Below are 10,764 nucleotides of genomic sequence, written 5' to 3' on the forward strand. Positions count from 1 at the left end.
TGTTTAGCCCTTTCGAAAATATCAGATTGGTTGCGTTAAGAACTGCGACACTGTTAATCCACACGAGCGCTGATTGCCTAGTAGTTAGCACTTATGCCTTCCCTTTGAGGGTACAGAGTTCGATTCTGCATGTACTTCTAGTACTGGACCACGCGGGGGCAACGCATAGTCCACAGTACTGGTTACAATATTTTAGAAAATTTACTTTATGTCACATATCATAACGGTCCAATTCTTTATTTTGTGTTAAGTTCATATAGAGCCACCCATATGATCAACTACAAGAAGTCCCGTCTCTAATAATGAGAAGGATTTAGGTCATAGTCCACCATCTTTTTTTTTCTATTTTTCTTTCTTTCATGCCGGCCCTGTTCGGTTTGGCTGACTTTACATGTATTGAGAACATAATGGAAAAATCTCAGGCATGCAGTATTATGGAAATAAAGCTTAATTTTCTATACTCCGCGAAAAGCAGGAGTAACTGTCTTGCTTTATGGTGTAATATAATTTTTTTTTCAAATCTTAATAATCCACAGTAAACAGATATTTGGAAATGTACTCTCTCCGACACTCTCCGACTCCCTCCGGCATCCTCAGTAGATGTTAACTTTAAATTAATAATTGTTAAGTAATGTTGTTCTATCCAATATTCAAGCAGGTTTTGCGGTGTTTTCCTTCACCTTTAAAGCAGTTATATTTCTACTTCACCTTCTGGGGGCCGCGTTTAAATCCCAGCTCTCTCCCAGCCTCTAACTTTTCTAACTTATGTGCATTTTAAGTAATTAAAATATACACTTACTTCAACGTTGAAGGAAAACATTGTTAGGAAACCTGTATGACCATAATGTTCTCAAAGGTGTGTGGAGTCCAGCAATTAGTACTGGGCCAGCTGGACTATGGCTCTCTTTGTTAGAGGAGACCCGTGCCCTGGGCTGTGGGCCGGTAATGGGTTGATATGGTGAACTCTTAAAAGAGTGCATCTCTTGTGGGATCGAACTCGGTCCACTCAAAAGGGATGCTAAACTTTTACCCACTAGGATATCACAGCTACCAAATGGAGACCGAAGAACTCCATGGCCATTTGTGGCGCTTTACAAACCGTGAGTTTTTAAATATATTGCTTCTTTCTAGTCGACTTATGTTGTTTATGAAAATCACGTTATTCCGTTGCTTCGTTGCTGCAGGAATGAAAGACAAAACTAACGATCCCAATCATAATATTGGTACGGAAGCGAAGTAGGGTTTTTTGATACATAATTCATCATCCTCAACTTATACATGTACCACACTTCAGGGATCAGGCCTTCTCTCATATACGAGAGGAGTTTTAGAGCACCGACCCACCTTTTTGCTGCAATGCGGGTTAACAGACTATATGACTAGGTATGTCTAATTTGGGATCAGAAACATAAGTTCTCCTGCCTTAATATAATCACCCTGGCAGAGCCCTTTTAAGCTTTCTTTAACAAAATTTTGTTAGAAAGCCCGAGAGTCGGAACACTGGCAAGGTTCTATTAAGGCCGGAAACACAATTTAAACAGGTCACTGAAGCCGTTCTCCCAAAATCTGTCAGCGCCTGAAGACCAAAGTTTTCGAACATTGATTGTTACCTGTGGCTCCGAAATGTGATCTGTATATCAAATCAAGGATGAACATTCTTATTAGGCGATAAGAATGTTCCGAGAGTTCAGAGAGCGGCAATATGCGCTGTGAGCATTCAAAAATGCAGATATGTGACGATATAAAAAAAAGCCAAAAAAGATTGTTGATCGAATTCGTGAGCGTCTACAAATGTGACGAATGCAGATTTAGATAAAATATTTTCATATATTTTCGAAATCATGCTTATGGCTCATCTAAGTCTGAAAAAAAATCATTTTTTATTTAATTGAGTACTCAATTGACTAGTGTAAAGCATATAATAGTCTGTGAGCCATTGGCGCCGAGTTTCTGATTTGTGTTATGTACACCGTGCTGTGTACCAACCGCACAAAAATAGATAATCAAAGTTCCAGTTTGCCTTAATGAAAATAATTGTAACCAAGCAAAACAGTAATTGTGCAAAATGCAGATCTCCTTTATTTGAGATGCAGATAGTATTCATTTTTTATTTCATAAAATAAACCCAAAGAGTATGTAAACATCAAATGAAACCACAACATTGAAAGTTAATAAAACCATGTTTTAAATGAGAATGCTAATGAGTTTATATGAGGTTGATAAAAATGCATGCCTGATGAGATCTTACAAGAAAATATAATGAACTTTTGTCTTCTTCATTACTTATGTTTATGATATACTGATATTACACACTTTAAATTTGCATTTAAATATTTTTATTTTATTTAAAATACCTACAGTAAACCCTATATTTTTAACAATAATGTATTGTTTAGATACTCAATGATTGACAAAAATTTAAAATCTTTGAAACCAAAGAGGAGACAAACACTACGTTAACAACTACAAACCACAGCATTTTTATTTCCTGACTTAATTTAATACGTAACATAAACTGATTTTTCATTAGAAGACGCAAGAAAACAAAGTCAACAAAAATTTGTTTCGGAGTTCGAGTTATTTACCGTCATAACTAATTAACGAAGTTCTGAGGAACGATATATGCTAAAGTATATAAACATTGCTTGGTTTATAGAATCTTTGTAGTCGCTTATGAAGTTTTTACGATCTCCATGGCACATTGGTGAGAGGAATTGGCCGTGGTTAGTTCCCCTCCTACCAACAACGTGCCATTCCAGTGTCGATGACATGACATGACGTGACATGACGATGTCGCATAGAACCCGGTTAGCCCGTTACCATCTGTGACTGTATCATCACTTACCATTAGTTGGGACTGTACTCATGGGCTAACATGTATAGGAAAAAAAAAGTTATATAATCCGTGTCAAAAAACGCCCGCATCTCGTTATGAGTGTTTGTGTACTCTTAGTGTATTTCTGGTTATGATTAAAGCATTAGATTCAAATCAACCAACCCGCGTATCGCATGGCATGGGGTGGGCAGGGTGTTTTAAGTAATTATTGTGTATCCGGCACCGCCAGGCAGTGCCCCGGGTGGGTGTTATAAGTATGTTCTTGTAGTCCTTGGAATTTTGAACAAAGTTCAGGCGGACTCTCGAATGGCAAGTATTAATGGTTTTCAGTTTAGAAGTACTATTTACACGTAGGCACATGAATTATTGGGTGTTTGGGTGAACTTTTCGTGACAATTGTGAAACTCTTATTTAGTGTTTTTGTACGGCAGGGATTTTATTAGAGGAGTTTTTACAACTATTTTGTTTTTACACTTCACGGGTATTGTGTAATGTAAAGTTAAGATAAAATAAAGTTCTTAAATCGGACGAAAGTTTGTGTAGGAAAAATATAATTAGAAAGTAACGAAGTTGTACGCGGCCGAAGCGGAGAACTAGTTAGTAAATAAAAACTAATTAACAACAATTTAAAACACTCTATACAAGGGATAGATCATAAAGGTCTGAATTTCTTATCATATTGACTCGCGTGCAGCTGAATTTCAGCTAAAATGAATTAAATAGAAGCAGGCGTTACTTTGCAGGATTCCATGGCATACAATGAACACAATTTGCACTTTGAATTACACTGGAATTAACTATTATTCTTTAAATAGAAGAAAGAATAATAGTTAATTCAAGTGTAATTAAATGAACTATTTAAAGAACCGAATGTCGTCAAAACTATCAAACTGTTAAGAATGCAATGGGCAGGGCATGTGCAACGCATGGAAGGCACGAGAGCGCCAAAGAGGTTGATGGAGGGCACTTTGGAGGGGCGTAGAAGCCGAGGACGACCTAGGGGTCGGTGGAGTGATGGAGTTGAGAGGGATATGAGGGTTCTGGGAGTTCGGAGCTGGAAAGAAGCAGCTTCTGACCGCCTCAAATGGAGAAATATGCTTGACCGAGCCAAGGCCCACCCAGGGCTGTAGAGCTTTGATGATGATGATGATAACTATTATTCAGTGCAAAAGTCAACATATCCTGACTCTTGAGGAAATGTGCGCAGAGAGTGCATTGCCGAAGATCTGCTTAGTGTGAAGTATAAAGATTTAAGAAATTATAAATAACACCGTGTAGATTCTGCTGCATTTCGCGGAATATAGCAAATTGAGCTCAATTTTCGTTGTATTATTGGTTATGATTATTTTCAATAACTAGGTTTCCATTCAAATATTATAATGAAAGTATTTGAATGGATTCCCGTTATTGGAATTATCCGAAATCGGTACTCGTACATGTGTTTAAGCCCAATGACAATGCAAAATTAATTTAATTATTAATGAATGAATGAATTGAATGAATTCAAAGTGCTGAACTGATGATCCATCAGTTGGGGCTAATTAACAAATAGTTCTGCTAAATTTTACCGCTTACATGTGTGTCGATGTATCGAAATAATTTGATCGATGCGTATTCCAATAATAAATATGATATAGGTACATTCTAAAATTAAAATGAATATTAAACCTTATGTTTGTTTATTTAATATCTTGTTAGTACGGCAGGGCCACTTACACCAACTAGACAAAACTACATATTTTATGGACAACTACGAGTATAAGACAAATGAATGAAAGATGACATTAAAAATTTTAAAAGACATGATATTAATATAGTGTACTAATAGTGATACTCTGCGAATATTGAAGTAAAGTGTCAATATTCTCATAGTATCGCAATAATTCACGGAACAATCCACTAAAGAAACCGTCTTGGAATAGATCCCATTGAGTATTGCTGTCCAAGATCGCATTGAACGACGACCATGAAAGCGGTATACTCGTAGGTGCCACGCTTCGTGCAACAGTGTTACAGGAAGGGACCATGAATAGTTTATTTTTTTTTAGACGAAGGTTATTGTTTTTTGGGGTACGTATACAGTTGTTTTTTTTCATTAACTCTTTATTTATTTGGGACTTTTCTTAACAATAAGAATGTCAGCCCATCGTTCCCTTTACGAAAATGAATACTTCCTACTTCTCTTATCTTAGCTTAAAATCTAATAGCATTCTGGCTACCTCTGAATAAGGTGCCGCCAGGGTACTTTGCCAAATCCCCACGTAATAAAGATTAACTTTAAATTAATGGGCCCCTCATTGGTTTATTCCGAACACAATACCCCAACAAATGCACGACATGTTCGTCTATATTACAAATACACACTAAGGCGACCTGACCCTTTTCAACAGTTGGTTATGAAGATCTGGAGCATCGAAGTCGGTAAGAGTAAGCCTTAACAACAAGGTTAAAGTTTGGAGAGATTTTCAAAAGTCATGGGAGATCAATGTGTCGTGGTCTTTAATCGTGGTCTGGAATACCTATACAGCCAACCAAAATCACAAACTAAAGTTTACTAAAGTCCTGTCTCGAGCTTAAAAGTAAAATACAATATATACATATAGGACATGGAAATCGTTCGGTGAGTTAGGACAGTTCTCCTATTAAAGATAATCAATAAAATAATTTCTTAGGCCAGCGCGATTTCACAATACAACAAAAAAATTTCTGTTTTGAAAAGAATTTTTATTACATAAAAAGATATCTATTTTACGACTTTGAACTTGATGTATCATGATTCCGGTATTAAAGCAGGGATAGTTTGTTATTTTGATCCAAATTTATTCCTAACATCCTCGCGGGTGCCTTGCGTCAGTCAAACACGTAGTTTTATCATAGCAAACAGATTCAATAATATAAAACATCACATATATTTTTCGATTGACCGTTATCACAGTTATTTGTGGAGATATTTGTTTGATATGTGTTATTTGTTTACTGTTTTTACAGAAAGTATTTATTAAGAACTAGCTTTGTCCACGGCTGCGCACGCTTATATCTTAGTATGTAGACGATGATACATTATATATATATATATATATATTACATATATTTTATTTTTTTTATCCCTCCCTCCCTTATTTAAAAGTATTCTGTTATGAAAATTTAGCTTAATTTGCCATACTCCGCGAAAAGTCGAAGAATCTGCGTGGTGTTATATTTTGTAACCGCCTCAATCCTTATAATCCACACCAAACAGATCCTCGACAATGTACCCTCTACGCCTGAAACGGAGTATCCTCAGGACATGTTCATTTTACAATGAATAATTCATTAAAGTTAAGCTTAAGTTTCATAATTTATCATGAAATTCCGCAAAGTTACGTCTGCTTCTATCCAATTAAAGTATTCCTGCAAAAAAATCTGTTCAGCGGTTGAGCCAAGCGTAGGTAACATATCTCTCAGTTAAAACTTTATTACTGTAATTTTATCATAAAAAAAAAAAACTAGAAAGGTTAACCTAGACTCTCTCACTGTGATTTCTGTAACTTGGAAGTGGTAACGAGTACTGATTTAGATGCACCGCCGCACAAACAAAATACATTATTCTTTTGTAATCCGATACAGGTATTTAATATCTAACTAAAGACGGCCGATTGGCGCAGTGGACCACCCGCTTTCTGAGTCAGAGGCTGTGGGTTCGATTCCAACTGAAAAATGTTGGTGAGATGAACATGAATGTTTTTCAGTGTCTTGTTTTTATCAGTATATTATAAGTATTTATGTATATTAATTATATATGTATATTATTCATAAAAATATTCATCAGGTACCTTAGTACCCATAACGCAAGCACACGACACCGTCTAGCTCCAAAGTACGCTTACTCTAATTATTTTAGATAAGTTCGTAAATTGCAATTGGTGTAAAAATTGTGTCTATTCTGTTGTACCTGCAGAAATATCGATAATATACGAAATTGTCAGATTCTTTATATTTCTTTCTTTTAAATCATGTTTGCAGCATTTATGATTATGATTCCTTGCAGCAATAAGACCGCCTTTGCATGGCTACATTGTGTACTGTATAATCCTTACTGTTTCTTTTCCTGTATATTATACGCGCGATAAAGTGTTTATTCTTCTTCTTCTTCTATCCTTGTTAAGTCTAATATATGTATTGCCTTTAAAGCACCTTTTCAGGGGGATTGCACTACTTTCGTTACGGTCAATTTATGTTAGTTAAGATCTTTTGAAAGCTGTGTTAGGGTTTTGGGTTTGGGTTTGGTTTGTTTTATTGGTAAGGGTTTTGTTACCTTTCGGAGTTATATGCATTTTAAGAAGTTACGTATCACTAGCTTAAAGGGTGAAATCTTCGAATGGTTGGCCATTCTGAAGCGAGACATGTGCCCTGTAGTGGCATGCAGGGTGATTACATATCTCACGACAGTGGCGAGCACTTCATACATGCAACGAAGAACTGCCTATCCTAAAAAAATGTCTCACTCGTAAAGTAGGAGGATTTTTCCATGTTATGCCAAGTTTTTGAATTATGCTTACCATGGTCTAAATCCTTGTGCAAGCCACTGGTTCACAACAGGCTTGTTCACAAAAAATTGCTGTATTTTTTGTATGCAAAAGTGAGGTTTTACAAAGATCGGCACCAATGTCTACATTTGCAATAATAAACTTTGCGGCTCAAAAGAATCTTTTAAAAAAATGCAAATGAAGCCTTTTCATATGATACCCCACTTGACCTAGTAAATTTTAAATTTCGCCCCGTCACGTTCCCACTTGATAATTCAAGATGTTACGGAGAAAAAGAGCGTTGACATATGGATGGACTGACAAAGAGAGAACAAAAGGGATTTTCAACGAAGATTTTCGGAGCGCTTAAAAAAATGTATTTCAAAAGTATAAATCTAATACCTATTTTATAATACAACGAGTAAAAAAAACCAATCACAGTCACAAACCAGTCACTTATTTGTGTAACCGAAATGCTAATAGTTTTTGAGTAAACCACAGCCATTGTTTTTACTAAAAGAAATCAGATAAAGCCAACACATGCAAAAGTAAGAGCAAGTTACTCCTGTCACTTTATTAGGTACGCGTCGCGTAGCATAGGTACTATGCGCGTGCCGGTCTTTTATCTTCTATAGGGTTGTCTATAGTGAACACGTAATGTTTTTATACTTAAGCGTCCCTTCAAAAGTATTTCGTTACACGTTGTATATTAATAAAGATATAATGGGCCCTCATATTCTAAAAAATGGGCCCTCTTTTGTCAACCATGCTGTGTCAAATCTTACCTTTTCGTAAGTGATGATGATATGATGATAATGTCTAAGATGGCGTCGGGCTTAACTGTTAGAGATATTACAGTTATATTAAACCCATACACCCTATGGCACCGTACCGAAACGAAAAGTCGCTTGGCGGTCTGCAGTAACTCTTTTAACCTTTTGTTTTCTTTCTTCTTCTTCTGAACCGTGTACTTAACCATGCGCATTTCGTCCTAAAATACGACAACTCTTTGAAATTTTTTACAGTCTTCTCCTTTTTTCTCTTCTTGTCTTATATGATTGTTCCTAAATAAGTAGTTTGCGACAGCCCGTTATTCCGTCTTCTCCATTTCATTCAACAAGCTGGGAACACAAATATATCCGATTTCCGCAATAATTTCGCGTCTATTAGGTATAAACTTGGAACACCATCAAATAGCAATGCGCTATGGCGACAAAATTTATTACAGGTGGAAAGTAATAAATAGACCCATAATGTTGGCGTAGTAAAATGTTGAGGGATTTAAGTATCAGAGAATTCGTACAAATTCGTGTTGACCTTTGGCTTTGTCATGGCTGTAATAAAATATGAATGACGTCAGCAACGTCATGCAATACCGAACACTTGGGATGCTTTAATAAGAGTTCAAATACGAATAGGAAAAAACGAGAAAGCAACCATCTATATTATGGCATCGTCAATACTACCATATCACACGATCGGATTCGATTTTAGTATGCGATGCGATATTGCTATCTATTTTTTTGGATTTTCAGGATTCCTTCATTTCGGTAAGAATTACATTATTTTAAAGTGCTTTTACCTACACTTTAAGGAAACATAAGTATAAATTACTAATAAAAGAATAATATAATTAAAATAATCAGTAATGTGTACGTAAATAGTATTTTTATTTTTATTTTTTTAGGTAATTTTGTTAGTTAACATTGACATTGAGAATTTTTTACTGAACCGTGTAAAGTGGATGATCATTTGGGCAGAAATTTTGTCATGGATAACATAACTGTATTTCGCTGTGAAGAAGTACATAGATTATATTCTATTAATAATAATTATTAATATTTAAAGTTCTTTAAACCTCATTTTAGTGCACCTACACCTCGCAACAGTTCACAGAAAAGATGTTAGAGGTTTGACCCTCAAATATACTATATATATATATACTAATTTAAAAGGGCTCTTCAATGCTGAGAATTTAAAGATCGACAACCACCAGACCTAAAATTTTTCGACTTGTCCCGGGAGACAAGAGTCCAACCTATAGGATCTTTGTCTTTATATTTAAATAATGAAAGAGTGGGGACCATATGTTAAAATAACGCTTCATAAGCGATCCTATAATTATTATTGAAGTTGAGGCTTTTGGAAGTAAATTTGATCCCATTAATAAACATTGCATCATTATAAAATCGCTTTTCACGGGCACATTATTCTAGTTACTAGTACGAACACAAAATTTCCATGTTAACTTCTGGCCATATTTTTAATGATGTGGTCTACTCGCTACCCGTATATACCTTTGTAGTTCTTTTAGAATTTTTTAAGAATAAAAAATTATACCTTCTTTAAAACTTTATTAGGTCTATCCATAAATTCGTTGCTAGGCTGAGGGTGACTTATTGTGATCTGTTCTTGTTTAAAAAAAATTCGCGGTATTTTTTCGCATTTTACGTAAGGTTTTGGTTCTTAATTACGGGTTTTTGTAAACACTTTACCTGTTTTAAAACCTTATCCCATAGGATAACACTGTAAAGTTTGAAGAAGAAGTGAGCGAACTCCCGAAGTATATACCGAAGTATATGCTTCGCTCTAATGACTCTCAGACTAAAAAGTCTAACACCCGTATTGCGTTTGATTTTAAAAACTCACTGTTCTACTCACTCACATGACTAATCGAATCGTAAATTGGTGACAATGGGTTAATTACTATATATATACTACGATATAATTTTTTTAAATCGGTTTATTGTGAAAATGGTATAGATACAACAGCTATATAGTAAACAGTAGAACCTTTTACTTTTTTTAAGTCAATTAAAAACAGGTGAAATCCGAACAATGCGTCGTTGCTGCAAATTGAGTAGTTTGGCGTTACCGATTCGTTTCTGAGGATTAATCCAGCGCAGCGATCCAATGAGTTAAATTTTTGTCTGTCTGTCTGTCTGTCCGGGCATCACGGGAAAACTACTGAATGGATTTAAATAAAATTTGGTACAGTGGTAGCTGATATTCCGGATCAACATATAGGATACTTTTTATCCCGATAAACAGTAAGTTTCCGATTTTTTTTAAATCAATTTTACTTCATAGCTCGGTTAAGTTTGAACCGATTTTAATATTGTGTAAAAAAGTGTATACTATCAAGCATGTATTGTTTAATTTTAATCAAGATCTGATAAATATTGTCGGAGATAAAGGACATAACACTTCATAGATAACTGCAAGTCGCAAGGCATATGGGGCAGCGATCGAATGCATGCGTACCATCCTACTAATATTATAAATGCGATAGTTTGTGAGGATGCATGAATGGATGTATGTATGTATGTATGTATGTATGTATAAACTAAAATAAGGACAACTTAATAACTCAGTATATCACGTAAAATACCTAATAGTATGTACATAGCTAGCCACGATGAT

This window comes from Pararge aegeria, chromosome 9, assembly GCF_905163445.1.
Source record: "Pararge aegeria chromosome 9, ilParAegt1.1, whole genome shotgun sequence".
In the NCBI taxonomy this organism is placed as follows: domain Eukaryota; kingdom Metazoa; phylum Arthropoda; class Insecta; order Lepidoptera; family Nymphalidae; genus Pararge; species Pararge aegeria.